This window comes from Chiloscyllium punctatum, chromosome 30, assembly GCF_047496795.1.
Source record: "Chiloscyllium punctatum isolate Juve2018m chromosome 30, sChiPun1.3, whole genome shotgun sequence".
Lineage (NCBI taxonomy): Eukaryota > Metazoa > Chordata > Chondrichthyes > Orectolobiformes > Hemiscylliidae > Chiloscyllium > Chiloscyllium punctatum.
In genome coordinates this window covers 21,172,799-21,183,090 of record NC_092768.1, presented here as the reverse complement: position 1 = coordinate 21,183,090, position 10,292 = coordinate 21,172,799, and positions in this window count along the sequence as shown.

Genomic DNA, 10,292 nt, shown 5'->3' with positions numbered 1-10,292 from the left:
AAGATAAGGGCCACAAGATTCATGAACCCTGGATGACAAGAGATGTTGAAAATGTAGGCAGCTGAAGATGTGGGATAATTTCCTCTAAAAATGTCCTAGATCTGAAAGGATTGATCTCAGACAATCACAACCACCTTCCTTGTGCTCAATTTGGCTCAAATCGGTGGAGAATTTTGCCTTGATTCCTTTTGACTCTAGTTTTGTGAGGGCTCCTTTATGCTACACCAAGTCAATTGACAGTTAAAGTGATTACTTGTCCAGTGTTCTTTGTAACTAAATGCTTAATTATACTACCTTTGGTAACTGTATACATAACAGCCCAAAGTTCAAAATATAAATCAGGACATAGGAACTTATTTGAGCTTTACCAGGTTTAATGGCATCCAACATTTTTCTCCACACTGGAAACGGTAAACTGTTGAATTTTTCAGTGGACAGGACACCATCTGTGAATCACACATCAATTTGGCAGGGGGATGGGATCCGGACTTGTAGTCCAGCAAGTAGGTTAGCTGTTTGTCAGGATGTCCAAGAATGTAGGGAGGCTGTGGAGAAGGTAGCACTGACAGGGAATACTTGCGGACACAGAGATGGTTTCAAGTGTATATACTTCAACGCAAGGACTATCAGAAATAAGGTGGGTGAACTTAAGGCGTGGATCAGTACCTGGGACTACGATGTTGTGGCCATCACGGATACTTGGATAGAAGAGGGACAGGAATGGTTTGTGGAGGTTCCTGGTTACAGATCTTTTAGTAAGATTCGGGAGGGTGGTTAAAAAGGAGGGAGGGGGTGGCATTGCTAATTAAAAATGGTATAATGGCTGCAGAAAGACAGTTCGAGGGGGATCTGCCTTTGGAGGTAGTATGGGCTGAAGTCAGAAATAGGAAAGGTGCAGTCACCTTGTTGGGTGTTTACTATAGGCCCCCCAATAGCAGCAGAGATGTGGAGAAACAGATTGGGAAAGAGATTTTGGAAAGGTGCAGAAGCCACAGGGTCGGAGTCATGGGCGATTTCAACTTCCCAAATATTGATTGGAAGCTCTTTAGGTCAAGTAGATTGGATGGGGCGGTGTTTGTGCAGTGTGTTCAGGAAGCTTTTCTAACTCAGTATGTAGATTGTCCGACCAGAGAGGACGGCATATTGGATTTGGTACTTGGTAACGAAATGAGACAAGTGATGGGATTGTTAGTGGGTGAACATTTTTGGTGATGATGACCACAATTCTGTGATTTTCACCTTGGTTATGGAGAGAGATAGGTGCGTGCAACAGGGTAGGTTTTACAATTTGGGGAAGGGTAAATACGATGTTGTAAGACAGGATCTGAGGAGCATAAGTTGGGAGCATAGGCTGTCAAGGAAGGATGTCGTTGAAATGTGGAACTTTTTCAAGGAACAGATACGACGTGTCTTTGATATGTATGTCCCTGTCAGGCAGGAAAGAGATGGTCATGTGAGGGAACCTTGGTTGATGAGGGATGTTGAATGTCTTGTGAAGAGGAAGAAGGAGGCTTACAAAAGGTTGAGGAAACAAGGTTCAGACAGAGTGTTGGAGGGATACAGGATAGCCAGAAGGGAGCTGAAGAAAGGGATTAGGAGAGCTAAGAGAGGGCATGAAAAATCTTTGGCGGGTAGGATCAAGGATAACACCATGGCATTTTATGCATATGTGAGAAACATGAGAATGACGAGACTGAGGGTCGGTCCGATCAAGGACAGCAGTGGGAGACTGTGTATTGAGCCGGAAGATAGGAGAGGTCTTCAACGAGTACTTTTCTTCAGTATTTACAAATGAGAGGGACCGTATTGTTGAAGAGGAGAGTGTGAAACGAACTGGTAAGCTAGAAGAGATACTTGTTAGGAAGGAAGATGTGTTGGGCATTTCGAAAAACTTGAGGATAGACAAGTCCCCCGGGCCTGACGGGATATATCCTAGGATTATGTTGGAAGCAAGAGAGGAAATTGCAGAGCCTTTGGCAATGATCTTTTCGTCTTCACTGTCAATGGGGGTGGTACCAGGGGACTGGAGAGTGGCGAATGTTGTGCTCCTGTTCAAAAAAGGGAATAGGGATAACCCCGGGAATTACAGGCCACTTAGTCTTACTTTGGTGGTAGGCAAAGTAATGGAAAGGGTACAGAGGGATAGGATTTATGAGTATCTGGAAAGACACTGCTTGATTAGGGACAGCCAGCACAGATTTGTGAGGGGTAGGTCTTGCCTTACAAGTCTTATTGAACTCTTTGAGGAGGTGACCAAGCATGTGGATGAGAGTAGAGCAGTGGATGTAGTGTACATAGATTTTAGTATGGCAATTGATAAGGTTCCCCATGGTAGGCTTATGCGGAAAGTCAGGAAGCATGGGATAGAGGGAAGTTTGGCCAGTTGGATAGAAAACTGGCTAACCGGTCGAAGTCAGAGGGTGGTAGTAGATGGTAAATATTCAGCCTGGAGCCCAATTACAAGTGGAGTTCCACAGGGATCAGTTCTGGGTCCTCTGCTGTTTGTAATTTTTATTAATGACTTGGAAGAGGGAATCGAAGGGTGGGTCAGTAAATTTGCAGATGATACGAAGATTGGTGGAGTTATGGATAGTGAGGAGGGCTGTTGTCGGCTGCAAAGGGACTTAGATATGATGCAGAGCTGGGCTGAGGAGTGGCAGATGGAGTTCAACCCTGTCAAGTGTGAGGTTGTCCATTTTGGAAGGACAAATAAGAATGCGGAATACAGGGTTAACGGTAGGGTTCTTAGTAAGGTGGAGGAGCAGAGGGATCTTGGGGTCTATGTTCATAGATCTTTGAAAGTTGCCACTCAGGTAGAAAGAGCTTGTAAGAAGGCCTATGGTGTATTAGCGTTCATTAGCAGAGGGATTGAATTCAAGAGTCATGAAGTGTTGTTGCAGCTGTACAGGACCTTGGTAAGGCCACATTTGGAGTACTGTGTGCAGTTCTGGTTGCCTCACAAAGATCTGGAAGCTTTGGAGAGGATGCAGAGAAGATTTACCAGGATGTTGCCTGGAATGGAGAATAGGTCGAACGAGGATAGGTTGAGAGTGCTAGGCCTTTTCTCATTGGAACGGTGAAGGATGAGGGGTGACTTGATAGAGGTTTATAAGATGATGAGGGGAATAGATAGAGTAGACAGTCAGAAACCTTTTCCCCGGGTTCAACAGAGTGTTATAAGGGGACATAAATTTAAGACGAAGGGTAAAGGTATAGGGGGGGATGTCAGGGGTAGGTTCTTTACCCAGAGAGTGGTGGGGGCATGGAATGCGCAGCTTGTGGAAGGGGCAGAGTCAGAATCAGTAGTGACCTTGAAGTGGCAATTGGATAGGTACATGGATGGGTGCTTAAGCTAGGGCAAATATTCGGCACAACATCGTGGGCCAAAGGGCCTGTTCTGTGCTCTATTGTTCTATGTTCTATGTTCTATTGATAGCCTCATCACTAATCCTGTAAATATTAGACATTAATTGGTTATGAAGTCACTTTAAAGACTTTTCTGAGTAACTTCACAAGTATGAACTGAGTTGCAGTAAAGTGCATGTCCTACCTCGTCTTCCGAGATACTTCCTCCTGAAATAAAAAAAACACAATCTGAGTTGACAGACACTGACTGTCTATTTTCAGAAAGCAGCTATTGCACTCACATTGTTACAAGCTGCTGGGAATTGTCAATTCTGTTTGTTGCAGACATTGAATAGAAAGAGGATGTGACACAAAGAACATTAAATACCAAAATAATGTATAAAAATTTAAAGCAATTGCAAAGGATTAAAAGAAACATTAATATATTTTACTGGCGTAAAGATCTGATTCGAATGTTTAAAATTAAGAAAGTGGTCAATTCAATTGATTCATTGAAAATGTTTTCACTTAAAACGAATCTGAAAATGGATCTGTGAACATCATCTCGCCACAATAAATCCAACAGGGTGTTCGGGAAAAAAGATCTTCATCAAGAAAGTGATGAGAATATGGAATCCACTGTCACAGTATGACTGAGGAAAATGTATGAACAGGAAAGTAGAGAAACCCATGAGAGAGAATGGAGCAGAGGGAGGGAATGACAAGGGGGATGAAGGAGGATGGGTGTCTGAGTCATGCTGGCACTGTACAGTTACACTTGCACTGAAATATTATCCCTCACCTTCAGAAATAGCACTCTGTCTTTTTGTTCCAACTGTTTCTCCAACTTTGAGAGTCTTTTGAATAGAATTTAAATTTAAATCTAAAGATTTAGCTCCATTGCTTTCAGAGCGCTTTCCTCTTGTTCCCGGAGATCTCAGAGTAAACTCTGCTCCTTCTCGTGAGAATCTGGTGCATTTTATTGAACTCGGATTTGACGTGGGTCTGCAGACTGCTGGATTCCTCCTGTCAGAGAAATATAAAAACAAAATGTTCATGTGTTAAAAATAACAAATGAACAACTCAAATTTCAATGTTGAGCTCTGGAAGATTTTTACCTGAATTTATGAAATCTTTTGTTTCTGCTGCTGCTTCAATTCTAGAGCTGCCAATTTCTTCTCTGTCAGAGAATCTAAGGAAGACTTCACCCAATCCTGAGATTGGGAGAGAAAATTTGGGAAGTAAAATTTTTGGACATTAAAATGTGATGAAATAATCAAGGATGAAATTTGTTCCTTTTAACCTTATAGATTTCATCAGCTTCTTTAACCAGGATGAAGTGGTGCTCCCTGTGTTTCCAGGAATCTCTCCAAACCAGACAGTTCAGTTTCTTGTCAGTTTCACAAAACAGCTTCAATTCTTCCTCATGTTCCTCACAGTGAAACATACTTTCCTTCTCTTGCAGTTTCAGACATAATGTTTGAGCTATTTTGGCCAGATTCGTCAAAGCCTGATTTACCTAGAGGTTTCTTTGAGGAAATTCCTGATTACATTCCGGGCAGGAGTTTATCTCCTGGTTTTCCCAACTCTGGTTGATACAGGAGCTGCAGAAATTATGACCACAATCCAGTGTAACCGGATCGGTTAAGAAATCCTGACAAATGGGACAAATTATCTCCTCGGTTAAACTCTCTCCCTGCTGTCTGGAAGCCATGTTCACCGTCAGCACTTCCAGACTCAAACCGTTCCCAGTTTCAGTATCACTGCGCTGCTAAACACATTCAGCTCAGTCACTGCATATATTCAAGGAAATTTGTCTCTATCGTGAACACTCTGAGAGGCAGAGACAGCCCCCAGAGCAGAATGAGGAATAAACAGCGTTAGAGCAGCGACAGGGAAACCCTGAAGCCGGGAGGTGAGAGGGAAGGTCGTTTGGGAGTGGGGTAGGTGGGTGGAGAGAGGATGGGAGGGGGTGGGGATTTTGTCCTGGGAGTGACTGGCAGCCTGCTGCTCTCCTTCATATCCTTCATTCCCAAAGCAGCCCAAGGCACGGATGGTCAAGTTGTGGGCAAGATAAGCTGAAACATATTGTCCAGCGCCTCCTCACCTCTCCCTTACAATCCACCAGGATCCTCTCAATCCTCACTTTGGGAGTCACTGCACAGAACTGAAGAGCCTCATCCCTGGTCCCATTCTGGGAAATCTCCCCTTGCACCATCCCTTTGGCCTTGACATCCTTCCGAAAGGGCAGGCCCAGAATTGGCTGCAGCTTGGGGCAGGACATCAGTGGGAATCCTGTTGGTGTCGTTTCCACCATTTCTCCAGGCTCACTGCTGGTTCCCACTAAATACAGCGGGCAGTTCAGGGAATTCCCCCTGGGGACTCAAACCCCAATATTTTCAATCAAACCGGGCCTACTGCAGGAATTCTCCCTCAGATTGTATCTCCCTCTCCCGGAGAGGGGGCAGGGGGAGTCTCCATGAGAGTCTCCTTCTCTTTAATGGGCACCGCATTTTCCCAGAGCATGATGGGAATGTGGGACTCACTGCCACATGGAGTTGTTGGGGGTTGTCTGGGTGGCCGAGACCGGAGTGAGAGGGGAGTTTTCCCAATAGGGACTCTCACAGGCGGTGGAGTCAGATCAGGCCCTTCACAGGACGGGGATGCAGGCGAGTTTGAAACAGTAAGGGATTTAGGGGAAATGGTATCCCTGACTCACAAATCGATCCGAATATTGAAGGGTGTATCTCCTTCCATGATGGGGTGGATGTTTTCTGGGCTATTGATTGGGACAATGGCTTCTTCCATTTCTGAATGAAATGACCTGATGATGCCGATTCTGAATCATTGTTGCAATGTCCTCAATTGCCCTTTGTTCATGATCTCAGTCCCTGTTGGAGGCAGCTCTATTGTCACAGAATAATATGAAGATGCTTGAAGCTCTTCCATTGAAGTGATCTCCTGGGTTCCCAGTTGAGAGTGACTTCTCGCTGCTGAAACATACAGACAGCTTGATGTTTGAACAAAAAGACCCAGTATCTGGTGTTGGTTTGAAATCCTCACAACAGCAGTCACTTTGATCAAGGCTCCATTTGAACCATTTCTCTCCCTGTAATGGGATTTTTTTATTCATATCACTGTCTACTTTCTCCAATTCAGAGCCCAACTGGTAACCTCACTCTATTCAGTGAGAGGAGCTGAAGACCCTCAGAGGCTGAGTCTGGTGAGTAAATTATGGTTGGCACAGTGGCTCAGTGGTTAGCACTCTGCCTCACAGTGCCAGGGACCTGGGTTAAATTCCAGCCTTGGGCGACTGTCAGTGTAGATGTTGCATGTTCACCCCATGTCTGCATGGGTTTTCTACAGGTGCTCCAGTTTCATCCCACAATCCAAAAATGTGCAGATTAGGTGAATTGGCCATAATGTTAGGTGCATAAGTCCAGAGGGAAAAGGGTCTGGGTGGATTACTCTTCAGAGAGTCAGTGTGGACTTGTTGGGAACCTAAACTAATCTAATCAGCAACAAGGAACTGGCCAAGGCAGAGAATGCATGTGCCTGTTTTCACTGGAGAAGATGCAACTGAAATTCTTGATAGAATTTAGGGGAGGGTAGAACTGATACAAAACTAGGGGTCAGTGAGCTGCAAGGCACAAACACAGCACAAAAAACCCACCTTCCCTGTGGAACAATAAACCCCAAACCACATGACGTGCAACAACTTACTTTAACCCAAGAATACAGAGTACAAGGAGCAGGAAAATGATGATGACTCAAATCTCTTTTCTTGTCACTTGTACTCCAGTACAAAAGTACAGGAGTACAGTGAAAAATCTTTACAATGGCTGCATTTTAATAGCGCCATCGGAGGCAGAAGTAGCTAGATATAAATCTTAGAGTAAAATAAATATTGTTATACGAAGAGGATTGAAAGGAAAGCAGTATCATTACTTACACATTGTGAAAGAGATATCAAGTACGGTCCAGTTTTGAAAGGAATGTAAATTATATTCTAGTAAAGAATTCCAGAAGCAGTAACTCATCACATGGCGCCAGGCCTAACATCGTTCCTACCTCTAGTCCTCTCCTCACTGGCACTTAACAGCAAGGTCAGTCACACTGCACTGGGATTCACCTCCACCTCTTTCCGCCCCAGGATTCCCAGGTACCGACGTTCATGACTCAGCCCATCTGTCGCTCCGAGTATGTCAGTCCTCCTTCGCTCCGGGATTCGGCCCGTCCATCACTTCTTTCTCCGGAGAGGTTAAGAGTTGTGGGGAGGGGGGGTGGGGTGGCGGGGGGGGAGCGGAGACAACAAATAGTTCAAAGAGAGGAAAAAAGGAAAGGGGAATTGGGAAGCAGATGTGCTCTGGTTGGAGCGTCTTACCCTGCCACACCTGAACTTGCATATGACAGGAGTCAGAGCTCTGCTGAAGTGGTGTGTGCAGTTCTGGGTGCTACATAATGAAGAGAATGTGAATGCATTGGACAGAGAACAGAAGAGATTTACAATAATGGTTCCCAAAACAAGACATTTCAGTTATCAAGAAAGATTCAATTGGACATGGGTTCCTTGGAGGGAAGAAGTAGAATAGGAGATTTGATGGAAGTTTTCCAAATTATTCAGAGATTTGGAAAGAGTAGACAAGGAACACTCTTTCCAGTGTGAATGGCTCAAGAGCCAGGGGCACTGTTTTAAAGGAATTTGCAAAACAAGCAAATTCAAGATGAGAGGAAAGAGTTTGACTCAGTGAGTGGCTGAGGCCTGGAGTGCACTGCCTGGGGGTGTGGTGGAGGAAGATTAAATTTCCACATTAAACAGGGTGTGGATAATTATTCAAATAGAAACAATGTACAGGGTAATGAAGAAATGAGAAGGTATTGACACTGAGTTAAAATGCTCAGGCCTTGTCCTGCACTGTACCAATTCTGTAATTAACCACATCCACAAAGTAAAAGGGGACGATTTTTGAAGGGTCAGTGCCCCTGACAGGACTCAGTGGGAATGGTTTGTTTGAACATATCAGACATTGGGACAGCATGAGGTGCTTGTGGAAACTGTGCCGGGCAGGATGATCACTGAGAGTCTCACACTCCTCAGGGATACGGTCACCTATGTGCAGGACAGAGGGTTGGACACCTGCCTGATCAGCCTGGACCAGGAGAAAGCCTTTGACAGGATATCACACAGGTATATGAGAGATGTCCTCTCCAAAATGGGCTTTGGAGAGAGAATCTGCAATTGGATCAGACTGCTCTACACCAACATTGTCAGTGCAGTCTCAATCATTGGGTGGGAATCAGATAGCTTCCCAGTCAGATCTGGAGTCAGGCAGGGATGCCCTCTCTCTCTTGCCTTGTTTGTGTGCTGCATAGAGCCATTTGCTGAGTCCATCAGGAAGGATGCGAGCCTGAGAGGGGTGACTATTCCTGGCAACGGGGGCCTACAGGTTAAGGCCTCCCTGTACATGGATGATGTCTGCTGTCTGTGCACAGACTCATGTGCATCTGTGACCAGTTCGACCGGGCCTCGGGGGCCAAGGTAAACCAAGGCAAGAGCGAGGCCATGCTCTTCAGGAACTGGGCCGATCAATCCTCGATCCCCTTCACTGTCAGGAGCGACCACCTGAAGGTGCTGGGTATTTGGTTCAGGGGCGCTGGGGCGTGTGCGCCAAGTCTTGGGAGGAGCGTATCAGCAAAGTGAGGCAGAAACTGGGCAGATGGAAGCTACGGTCTCTCTCCATCACAGGAAAAAACCTGGTTATCAGGTGTGAGGCACAGTCATTGCTGTTATACGTGACATGGGTCTGGCCTATTCCCAGAACCTGTGCCGCTGCAGTCACCCAGGCCATCTTCCAGTTTATATGGAGGTCAAAGTTGGACCGGATCCGAAGGGACTCACTGTACAAAGATACAGCCAATGCCACCCTCACCCTGATGGCCACCTTTGTGTGTGGCTGCATCAAGCTGTGTGTGGATCCCCGATATGCAAACACCAAGTGTCACTACGTACTGAGGTTCTTCCTGTCCCCGGTGTTGCGAAGGATGGGCCTGGCCTCGCTGCCGCGGAACGCTCCGAGTAGTTGGACTGTTCCGTATCACCTGTCCTTCGTGGAGAAGTTTATGAAGAAAAACGCCATTGACCATAAGTCCATCAGGAAGTGGTCAGCAAATAGTGTCCTTGAGACCTTTCAGGAAAGGGAGAGGGCGGATCCTATCGAGCAGTTCTCTGAGCAGACTGTCAAAGCCATTTGGCAGAATGCCTCATCGCCAGAACCTTCCAACAAGCACCAAGACATGGCTTGGCTGGTGGTGAGAAGGGCTCTGCCTGTGAGACCCTTTATGCACGCCTGGACTCTCAACTGCACCGCACACTGCCCTCGAAGAGGCTGCGGGGGGGGCGGGGGGGGAAAAGGAGACTGTCACACACCTCCTTCTGGAATGTGCCTACGCAGAAGTCTGGAGAGGAATGCAGTGGGGTTTGTCAAGGTTCGTCCTAAGCAGCGCCGTGACGCGGGACTCCGTGCTCTATGGTCTGTTCCCCGAGACACACACCGAGATGAACATCAACTGTGCCTGGAGGATCATCAACTCGGTGAAGGACGCTCTCTGGGCGGTCTGAAACCTGTTGATCTTCCAGCTGAAGGAGCTGACCACGACTGAGTGTTGCAGACTGGCACATTCCAAGGTCCAGGACTACGTGCTGAGGGATGCACTGAAGCTTGGGGAAAGACCACGAGTAACATCTGCCTGTCTGAGAAGAACAGGGGGCCCACCCCCATAATTGGGCCCCGCTGACGCCTCAGCTAAATATTTGGATAGTAAATGTACAGACTTGTATATACAAATGATTAATTCTGATCTCTGTATGTAAAGAAACAATGTTTACGTATGAATGGCATCAACAATTGTATAGATATCAAAATAATTTTATGAATAAAGTATATTTT